The sequence below is a fragment of the Macaca thibetana genome, chromosome 15 (assembly GCF_024542745.1).
Source record: "Macaca thibetana thibetana isolate TM-01 chromosome 15, ASM2454274v1, whole genome shotgun sequence".
Taxonomy (NCBI): domain Eukaryota; kingdom Metazoa; phylum Chordata; class Mammalia; order Primates; family Cercopithecidae; genus Macaca; species Macaca thibetana.
The window spans coordinates 66,492,501-66,504,036 of NC_065592.1; the positions used below are offsets into that span (position 1 = coordinate 66,492,501).

General features: G+C 41.4%; 1 pseudogene; it reads right to left on the reverse strand.

Annotated features, from left to right (window-relative positions):
* Window positions 1-10,565: 10,565 nt before the first annotated feature.
* Window positions 10,566-11,125, reverse strand: LOC126936818 (ATP synthase subunit d, mitochondrial-like; annotated as a pseudogene).
* Between the last annotated feature and the right edge of the window lie 411 nt (window positions 11,126-11,536).

Below are 11,536 nucleotides of genomic sequence, written 5' to 3' on the forward strand. Positions count from 1 at the left end.
CAGGACACACCAGCTGTTCCCACCAAGAAAGGAAACAAAACTTTTTTTTTGTTTCTTTCATGCTACCTCCCTCTGTGGAATCCCCTCTTCTGCATCATCTTTCACTCCTGTTTCATCAGGTCACAAATGCCACTATTCCATCCTTAGCCCTTTGTCCAAAATTGCCATTTTCACTCTGAGTTGGCACCTACGATGATGCTCACACTATCTCTTGTTCCAAAGTGGTCCTTTCCTCCACATCAACAAAATGTCCTCTCTGGGGTACCTGTACTGGTGGATTTTGATTTGATTGAAATAACTCACACTAGCGTCTGAATCATAGACTCAAGGGCATAGTGGAGGTGGGGAACCTTCCACGAAGTTATTGCCACTATCGTTCTTTTAAGACGGGTAATTCCTCTGTGTACGTGTGAAGAAGGCTTCTTGGTGCTTGCTTTTTTGTTTTTTTGTTTCCGTTTGCTGTAGGGGTCAGAAACACAATTGGATACAGATGAGGCGGGGCAGGCTGCATAACTGGGTTAAACAGGCAGAGTTAACAATGGGAGGGTAGAGGTTGTGATGACCTGGAGAGGGACATTTACATTAAATAAGAACAGCTGGAACTGTAGGCGGCTCATGCGCTGCCTTTACATATGAGGCTTGTTATTTTACAGAACACCCTCACTGCCTCTCCTACATGTGACTGTTGAGGAAAATGCATGGGATCTGCATTGTTTTATGGCCCACGGCTCTATTGGATCCATCCCCACCACCTCTACCAGTGTCCTGTACCCACACCCCACAAGGTACAGAGATTATTCCCAGAAAGAGACTTAGAATTTTGAGAGAATGCACCCTGTACTTATCACATGTTTCTCCCAATAACGCTCACATTTTTATCCAATATTGCAGAATCAAAATTTTCTATGTTAGTGCAAAACGTATAAGCCTTTACACCTATTCAGAGAAATAACAGAAATGACAGGCCTGGAGCAGTGGCTCATGCCTGTAGTCCCAGCACTCTGAGAGGCCAAGGCAGGTGGATCACTTGAGCCCAGGATTTCAAGACCAGCCTGGGAAATGTGGTGAAACCCCATCTCTACAAAAAACACAAAACTTAGCTGGTTGTGGTGACATGTGCCTGTAGTCCAGCTACTCAGGAGGCTATGGTGGGAGATGGGCTTTGGATGTTAAGACTGCAGTGAGCCAAGATTGCACTACCACTGCACTCCAGCCTGGGTGACAGAGTAAGACCCTGTCTCAAAACAAAACCAAACAAACAGACAAAAAAGAATGACAATGTTGGAACGTTGGCATAATAAGAAATTCAAATTAAAATATTTGAAAACAAAATTTTAGCACAATATCCATGTCTACCTCAGTTCTTTGTCTTATTTGTAAAAATCACATAAACAACCTGGTGTTTCCAGTACCCTACCAAATTATCCAGTATATTTCAATATCCCCATTTCTTAACTGCCTTATAATTATTGCTTGATTTATTAAATAGAAGACTGATTGAATCGAGAATGGTTGATTTTTCTATGCCAAAAAAGTCGACGTCTATTAAAGCATATTCTATGCAAGACTTAATGTAAACTGGATTTCAAGAATATGCAGAAGTGGGAGTATATGGACATATTGTGAACTTTTATTTGTGAAACTGCTGAGATTGTTTCTTAATCCAGCAAGGTAATCAGTTCCAAATTAGTGTTCAGATTAGATAATGACAACTTAAACATGTCTCACCCTATTTGTAAACATAAGCACTCTTTTCCATTCCAGAGTTTTCAGAAAAACACATATATTAAGAAGTGTAGGGTTAAACCTGATTTTAATTGTACTTTCTTTTTTTTTATTTTTCTTTTTTCTTTTTTTGAGACGGATTCTAGCTCTGTTGCCCAGGCTGGAGTGCAATCTCGGCTCACTGCAAGCTCTGCCTCCCGGGTTCACGCCATTCTCCTGCCTCAGCCTCCCAAGTAGCTGGGACTACAGGTGCCCGCCACCACACCCTGCTAATGTTTTGTATTTTTAGTAGAGACGGGGTTTCCCTGTGTTAGCCAGGGTGGTCTTGATCTCCTGACCTCGAGATCCGCCGGCCTCGGCCTCCCAAAGTGCTGGGATTACAGGCGTGAGCCACCGTGCCCAGCGCTTAGTTGTACTTTCTATCCTATTCACATCATAGGCAGGGTAAGTGAAGGGAAAGAAAGTAATAGTCGCCTTTGCTTTCTTCTTTTGGAAGAAACAACATATGCAAACTAGAAGGTAATCACCTTTAATGAACGCAAATATTAATATTCTAATGTGTGCAACAAAGCCCGAAAAAAGCAAGAATCATATTAAAATTAGGGGGGAAAACCCAAAATATTAAAAAAATGTAAATAACATTCTTGGGTAATAGGAAATAATTAAGACCACAAATTTTTTTATAAAGCTAGCAGTTTTACATTTTAGATGTTACTCCACAATCATCACAGAATTATAGCTAGCTCTTACCTAATTAACTAACTGATTAGACAGAATACAGTAGAGATGAAACAATTCTTAAATGTTCTTGACTTTTTTCTGATACATTTGTGTCCTTCACAAATACAACATATACATATACAGTTTTCCTGAGAAGTTCCAATTATATCTACTCTTATCTCTAAAATTAACTTATTAAACTTGTAAGCACATTTAATTTTATGTCCTTATAAAACTTTAGCATAGAAGATGATTATTTAAGCAGAAAAATACCCAAATATGTTTTGAGGTTTGGAATAAAAGGTATACTACCAAATCCAGGGAGTACTGGAATCTCAGCTGTGAAGACACAAACCCATTGGTCTGGTAGAGATCACATTAATATTCACAGTGACCTCTTGCCTGGGTAGCCTGAAATCAAACTAGGTTCTAGCTTATGTCCCCGCTGGGAATACTGATCAAATCATGAGCGTGTTACCTGGGCCAGTGCCATCCATGTTGTCCACCCCAGCTTTGGTGCATCTCCCCTTCTTGCTCTCTGTTGATGCAGCACCATTCCCACAGGCTGCCCCTCTGGTGAGAAGCCTCAGTGCACATTCTCTGTTGGGTTTAAAGGAAGGTTGTGAGGAGAAATAAGTCAAATCAATAGCACCTGTTAGAAATAACCAAGCTGCCAATGTCAAGATTTTCCTGTTAACAGTGACAAAGGTCCATCACAGAGGATGGTAGAGGGCAGGAAACATTTCAGATAAGAGGGAAACAGTTTTGTTGGCAGCAATGTAAGAGTAAATGGAGTTACCATTTGTTGAATTATTACTGAGTCATGCCCTGGGCTAAGTCTTTTACTTGTATTATCTTATTTAATCCTCATAAGACTGATAAAAGAGAAGTATACTGATAATACTCTTATTTCACAGATGAGAAAACTGAGGCACAGAGAGATGAAGTGATTTGTCCCAACAAATAGTGGGAAATAATAAATTTAAATAGCATCTGACTAGAAGACCTAAACTGCTTAACATATGTCTTAAAATTTGGTCCAATGAAGTATGTGTGTGTGTTTTTAAAATATTATAGAACTTGAAGATTTCAGAATTCTCTTAACCCCAAATTTTAACTACAAACCAAAGCAACCACTGATCTCTGTTTTCTAGGATTTGTGTGATGTGTAATAATAGTTTGGTCACCAATTTCAATTTCAAAATTATACACCTCAATACATTTTGGTGAAGGTGGACATTCAAAACTCAATATATTGTCAGTTATTCTACCACCATATTTTAAAACTGAATTCATCATTGGGCTTTTAGTGAAACAACAAGAGTAATAGCTATAATTTATTAAGGACTTAATACTGTGGGTTAGAACCTGTGCTTAGTATTTTACAGCCATTATTGTAAATTAAATTCTCAAAAATAAGCATAATCATTTCCATTTTACAGATGAAAAAAGAGAGATTCAGAGATTAAGCAGTTTACTCCAAATTCATGCATTATTAATATGTTGGACCCAAGATTCAAACCCAGGTGTACCTGAATATGAAAGACATGAACTGCAGTGTGGGATGCTATGTTGTGACTCTGGTTAAGACCTGGTTCAGGTAGGTGACCAGGTCTCTCACTCATGATGTTCTCACACATCTCAGGATTATGAGAATGCCTGATTGCTTTGTGCCCTTGTGAAAACTAAAGCATCCAGAAGTCACAGGACAGAATTATAGCATGTGTAGTGCTCTGCATTCTTGAAGCCTAACATTCTTCAGAGGCAAGAGGAGCACAGAGCCAATACTAACTCTGCCTTGCCCCATGGCTTTGCAGGTACCCAAGATTTGGAAGTAGCTTCATGTGTTCACCAAGAGACGGTGGTGGTTAACTGTCGGCCCAGAAGCCTAATTATGATGAAAGTGGGCTTCCAGGCCTCAACAAGTTTTCTTTCATAGTAGGTGCCCTGAGGAGAAAGGAGGGGTTTTGGGTATGGACTTATTGTTTGAGCCTGCCGTGCAGGTGCAAGTGCCTGCTGTGAAACAATGAACTCCATTGATGGCAATGCCTGGCCTTACACATGCCAAAGCCAACACATACTGCTCTGGGCAGGTATGGAAGTCAACAGTGAGGCATAACCAGGTGGGGGTTCAGGATCTCAAATGGCCTCCTCCTCCTCCTCCTCAGAGCTGAGAGAATTAATCATGGCCATGCTGGAGAGCAGACTACCTACAACATACTGAAAAACTGATCTGTGAGTTCAGACAGACACACCAGTGTCAAAGCTCTGGCACTGGGGCAGATGCATCTATTTTCAGAAGTTTCCCCACAAATGGAGAACTGTTTGTCTTAAAGGTGGAAAATTACATGTATTTTACTATTTTAAAGAAAGTATATCTTAATTGCCTTTCCTGCAAAAGAGGAAAAGAAATCCTATGAACTTTTCTTTCTTTCTTTCTTTCTCTTTCTTTCTTTCTTTCTTTCTTTCTTTCTTTCTTTCTTTCTTTCTTTCTTTCTTTCTTTCTTTCTTTCTTTCTTTCTTTCTTTTTTTTCTTCTCTCTTTCTTTCTTTTTCTTCTTTCTTTCTTTCTTCTTTCTTCTCTTTCTTTTTCTTTCCTTTTCTTTCTTTCTTTTCTTTCTTTCTTTCTGAGATGGAGTCTCACTCTGTCACCCAGGCTAGAGTGCAGTGATGTGATCTCGGCTCACTGCAACCTCCACCTCTCAGGTCAAGTGATTGTCCTGCCTCAGTTTCCCGAGTAGCTGGGACTACAGGCACACACCACCACGCCCAGCTAGTTTTTGTATTTGTAGCAGAGATGGGGTTTCACCATGTTGGCCAGATGGTCTCCATCACTCGACCTCATGATCTTCCCTCTTCAACCTCCCAAAGTGCTTGGATTACAGGCGTGAGGCACCACACCCAGCCTATTTCTTTTCTTTTTGTTTTTCTGAGGAAATAAATATAGATAGGAGGGTAAAACATATCTTTAAAAAAAAATTTCTGTGATTTTTCAACGAGGAATTGTTAAGTGCCTTATTTCACATGGCTAAGCTTCATCTTCAGACTTGACACTTCTGCAAATCAAAAGCTTATAAGCAGAGGCCACAGACATGGAAATACATCCAGCCAACTAGAAAGGGGCAGAGTATAGGAGTGTAGTCCAGTCTTGCTTTGAAACACTCTTGAGAGAAAGATCATTTATGAATCTCATATAATCTGGCATCAGATTATGTCTTGGACATCAGTTTTTCAGGCTTCTTGAATTCCAACTTAGGGAAGATAGTTCACTTTAAAGCCGGAGCCAAGATGGACCATTTTCATTTTCTCATTTTCTCATAAAATCTTATTAACAACAACTATGCCAGCACCAGGATTTGTACTGGGGACACAAGGGTAAGCAAAATCGGCCCAAGCTTTCTTTTTCCATGGTTCAGGGCAAGGCTTCTAATGAGTGTTTCCTGGTTAAGTAGACTCCGAGAGCAACTCTAGTTCAATAGAAATAAATGAGGCAAATGGTGACAAATGCCCCAAAGAGAACCAAAATTTGTGGGTGAATTACTAAAATTCTCGAGACCGCTGTATCTTCATCTATGAAAAGGAAAAAATAAGACCTACCTTAAAGTTTGTTGTGGGGAATTAAATGAGATCATTTTTTATGCCTGGTACGGTCGGGCACGGTGGCTCACACCTGTAATCCCAGCACTTTGCGAGGCCGAGGTGGGCGGATCACCTGAGGTCAGGAGTTTGAGACCAGCCTGACCAACATGGAGAAACCCCATCTCTACTAAAAATAAAAAATTAGCTGGGTGTGGTGGCACACGCCTGTAATCCCAGCTACTCAGGAGGCTGAGGAGGAGAATCACTTGAACCTGGGAGGCAGAGGTTGCGGTGAGCCGAGATCGTGCCATTGCACTCCAGCCTGGGCAGTTAGAGCAAAACTCGGTCTCAAAAAAAAAAAAAAAAAAAAAAAAAAAAAAAGAAAAAGAAAAGAAAAGAAACGAAAGAATTATGCCTGGTACATAATAGACCAGAAAGGATGCTAGACACTGTCGTGATCCGTTTTGGATCTCTCACTTCTTGACCTTTTTATAGATGAATTTATGGACAGCCCCATAGATTGAGGCCAAACTTCGTGCCCCTAAGGTTCTAATTTCAAAGGGGATAAAAACAGACTTCGGCTTCTTAAAATTCTCAGACTCCTGTCTGATTAGCACTGTATTTCAGCCTTCCTTCCTCCAGTGCACCTTCATCAGGCATCACCTCCACATCACACTTTATTAGTTTTCTCTTTCTTTGCACAGCAGGGATAGAGGACAGGGAGGGTTTCCCCTTTTCTGATTCCCAAGATCACCGTTGCTCTCAGTCCCTGCTGAGGGAGCAGGCTTGTCATTCGGGGAGATTTGAAAATCAAAGCCAGTATGGATGTGTGGGCAGCAGCCAAGCTGAGAAACAATCTGGACATCACATTGGCCAAGAAAAGGGGATGTCCCTCTGGGAAATATGCCTGGCTCTGTTTGTATTGGCTTTCAGAGAACTCTTCTGACCTGACGTGGTGCTAACTTGGTATTGTGGGAAAGTCCATCTGACCACGGGCTTTCTGCAGTTGCCTTTTGATTATGCCAAGGGAAGGACCTAAGAAGCAGTGTACAGATATGGTCTCCAGGGAGAGACGAGATCCCTCCTTCTGTCAGCACGAGCACCCACCTCCCCTTGTTTGGATGAGAGAAGAGGAGACCAGGGAAGAATTTAACCCAATCTCGGGAATGTTGCATGCCCAAACTGAAAGTTAGGTTTTTCACTTCTTGGCTTAACCTAAAATGTAGGCGCTGGCCCTCCAGTTGGCTGCCATGGGACAAAGGTTGTTTTTCTGGCTAGGGTCAAAAAGAGTGGAATCTCAGCACAGAGTAAAATTTAACCTTGGTTTTTTTGTTCATTTGTTTTTTCCCCCTTATTACACCTTTGACCCCAAACCATGCTCCTCCTTCCCTCTCTACCTCTTTTTCTCACCAACTTCCTGATCGGTCTTCTCAAGTTGCAGCTATGAAACTAGAAATCCATTCCCTGCCTTTGACTTATTGGCATTCCCATGATTATTGGTTAATCGCACAAGAATTAAATGAGTTTTGCTTGGCAGGAGCAGAGAGGAGGAGCAAGTTTTAGGGGGGGGAAAGCAAAGTTTATACGTGTTAAATTACCTAGGCCTTATCTGACCCCTTTGAACACTCAGTCCCCTCTTTGCTCTCCTCTCCCCTTCCCTCCCCAGTGCTTGGTAAAATGCAAATTCTGGTTCTCCAGAGTATCCCAACTGATCTCTCCCTCTGCCTGGTTCCTTCTCACTAACAGAAGGGGAGTTAGAGAACTCGTACACATTGAAGTATGAATGACACTAGTCACTAATCTCTTGGCCCCATGCTTTCCACTTTCCCCGAGGTATTTTCTTGGGCTGACTTCATTTAATCTCAGGATCAGGTAATGACACTCTGTAGTAGGTAAGAGTTAAGGACTGGCAATATGACATAGAAAGACATGAGTTACAGAGCCAGATAGATTTGGGCTCGTTCTAGCCTTGTGTATTTTGGGCAAGTTAACTAAACACTCTGAGCTCTGATATCCTCATTGACTAGAGATAATATACGTTTGCAAAAAATGTAATATATGGTAAGCGTCTAGCTTGGTACCACATAGCAGATATTTAGATACTTAATTACCAATGTGATCATTATTATTGGGCTGCTCTGTGTCCTCCTGAGTGCAGTGTTAGGTAAGGGATGATTGTTAAGGAAGGCTACAATATTGGGAGGTATTATTACCACAGCTGCCTTGACCTCCCCATTCTTTTTGTGTCCTGAGGCTCCCTCTGAGGAAATCTGGCAGACCAAGAAGTTTATGAGGGAGAAGCAAGCAGAGGGAATGTGCTGCTTGGCTTGGAGCCACCACCAAGTGGTAACTGGCTTGGTCACCCAGGGACATATGGGTTTTATTCACCTGAGGAGACCACAGGCACAGTAGTCCAAGGCTCTTGGATAATGAGCAAAATTAGCTGCTCTCTGTTGATGTTGGGGACTTTCTTTCTGAGGGGTTCCCAGCTTCTCTGGTGACCCCCACTTCCACAGGCCACCATTTTCTTTCTATGCCAGTGATTCTCAATGCTGGCTTCACGTTCGAGTCTCATAAAGGAGTGGGCCTGGCTAGTGGTAACAGCTCCCCAGGTGAATCAAATGTGCAGAGTTGAGAATCACTGAGACCCAGCCTGAGCTTTTTGGAGCTTCACCTGCAGAGGCAAGCTTGGGTTTTTGGTTGTGCTGTTCTCCCCCAGATGGATCCCAAATGATTACTGAAGCCTAATGTAATTATTTATGTTGCTTAACTTGTGGCATCCTTTAGAACCATGTATTGATTTACTTTTAAAGGCAGACACTCCTTATTCCAACAAGCACAGCCTAATATGGCATGGTCATATTGCTCAGGTAGTATATGTCTTGCTTCCGATTTAAGAAAGAGGAGGAAGAAAATCATTAAGTTATTTTCTGGAACAACAGCAGAGAATAATCTAGAGTATTAAATATATCTTGATGAGGAGAAGTTGAGGAAACTTTCCTAGACGACTCTTCTATTTCTCTGAACTGGTCAGTTAACCCGGACACAAAGCCTCACACATAATGATGGACACCTTGTCTCCCATGAGGCCTCCATTGTTTAAGCTGCTCTTTGTGAAAAAGCAGATGCTCTCCAATCCACACACCTGTGACCAGAACCTGAACACTAATGGTTGACCAAGTTCCTACTCTCATTGCAAAGATGTAGCTGTGACATCCCCAGTTTTTGGGAAACTATATTTTACCCTAAAGAGCTAATGTGAAAGTTACTGTAAGCACAGTAAGTATAAAGAAAAACTGAGCTTGATAATACTGTTGATATTTTATCTGAAAAGCTTATCTGGAAGGATTGGGTCATCTGTTAGTGTAAAATACTGAATTTCTATCACATGGAAGACTGATGTAACTTAGACTCAAGGAAACACAAGTTGAACTAAGGGTTAGAAGTTACAGGAAGACACATTTCCACTGAGTATTCAGGAGATCCTTTTGCTTGCTGAAGGTGGAATGAATGAGATCACACCATAGCATCTATTCAGCAATCAGTAGCTCGAAGGTCAGAATCCAGTGCCGAAAGGGGAGCACCTGGATTACTTGTTATACCCAAGACATTCACCTGGTCAATCAAAAGTTAATTAGCTTGATTGAGTGTTCCACATGTATACTTATTTCAAAACATCATATTGGCCAGGCACGGCTTACACCTGTGCTGGGGTTACAGCTTACACTTGTAACCCCAGCATTTTGGGAGGCTAAGAAGGGCAGATCACTTGAGCCCAGGGATTCGAGACCAGCCTGGCCATCATAGCAAAACTCTCTCTCTACTAAAAATACAAAAATTAGCCAGGCATGGTGGCACATGCCTGTAATTCCAGCTACTTGGGAGGCTGAGGCATGAGAATCGCTTGAACCCAGGAGGCAGAAGTTGCAGTGAGTTGAGATCACATCATTACACTCCAGCCTGGACAACAGAGCAAGACTCTGTTTAAAAAAAATCATATTGTACACAATAAATATATATAATTTGTATATATTATAAAATGTATTCAAGCATTCTATCTTCATTGTCCAATATATATCAGAAACTTGAAAGGTTCTAGAGATTCATATATGAATAAATTATGGTACTTAGCTCATAGACACACTTAAGCGAAATAAATAAACAACAATACAGTGTCAAATGGAGATATAACAAAAGTGAAAAGGGCAATACATTCTCTTAGGGCAATTCAGTTTGGGCCATGCAGAGGTAAAGTAGGGCATCAGGCCTGAAGGAAGCTTCTAGAAGAAGTTGACATTTGAGCTAGGCCTTTAAGAACAGGTAATATTTAGCCATGTGGGGAACAAGGAAGGGCATTTTAGTTGGTGGTAAAAAGTGATGCACAGCATTGGAGTGTGGAAGTGTCCTTAAGTTCTGAGAAGAACGTGTTGTGTGTTGATTTCTCTAGTAAACACATGAGGTACATGAAGGCAGTGGGGGGGAAGATATCCTGCAAGCTTTAAACTCCAACCAAGGTATATAAATGCATCTTACTGGGTTTTTTTCTACATAATTATTTTTATTTTGAATGTCCAGAATGTGTAATATAAGGGCCAGAGCCAGACTCCAGACTCAATTTTATAAATTCTCGATTGGTTGGTGAGGCAATAGGGATACTTTTTCTTGTCTCATTTGGTGTCTGGAAAAGCTTCGTTCAGGTCCTCAGTGGTCATCTGATCAAATGGAATGAAGTTCCTTATCTTCTCCAGCTGTTTCTCATGCTCTCCAATCCTGGACTTTGACAGAGACACCCACTCAGCACAAATTTTCACATCTTCGTTTTCTTCAGCATACACCTGGGCAGTATATTTATCCTCTGGTACAGGAAACTTCAGGGCATTAAACTTCTTCTCAAAGTCATCCACCAAGCCTGCCTTGGCCACATTGGTCTTGTAGTAAGTCCAGTCGATAGCTGGTGGATTTTTAGGTAAAATAGCCAATCTGGAGGTGAGAGTCTCATTCCAGGATGTCAGGGAATTAGCAATGGCCTTTTGGTTTCAGGGTATGATCTCCCAAGAAGTTACCCAGTCAGTGGTTTTTAGAGCAAGTTTTTGCCCAGCCATCTTGGGATCCTTCACCTACCCCAGCGGCCCACAGTCCACAGCAGCACCTAGCGGCTCTTACTGGATTTTTTAGTGCAGTCAAGGCTATGTATTAACATTTGGACTTTATGCTTCAGGAATGGGGAACAATCACGGGTTTTGGAGAGTAGAGGAAGCCATAATCTAGAAAAACGATGGAATTGCTTGGTACAGGGCACCACGAAAGCTTAACTGTCTCTGTGATAGTGATTTCTCCCTTACCCTCTGCACTTTTCCCCATAGTGAGTTTCCCCAGGCCCGTTGTTTTCCAACTTAAGAGTCTTTAGATTCCTTGTAGATTCATGAAGATGGAAATGAGAGATTCATGAACTATTTTGAACATTGCAATAAGTTCAAATAAATTATGCACTATCACTGTCACAGAGACAGTTA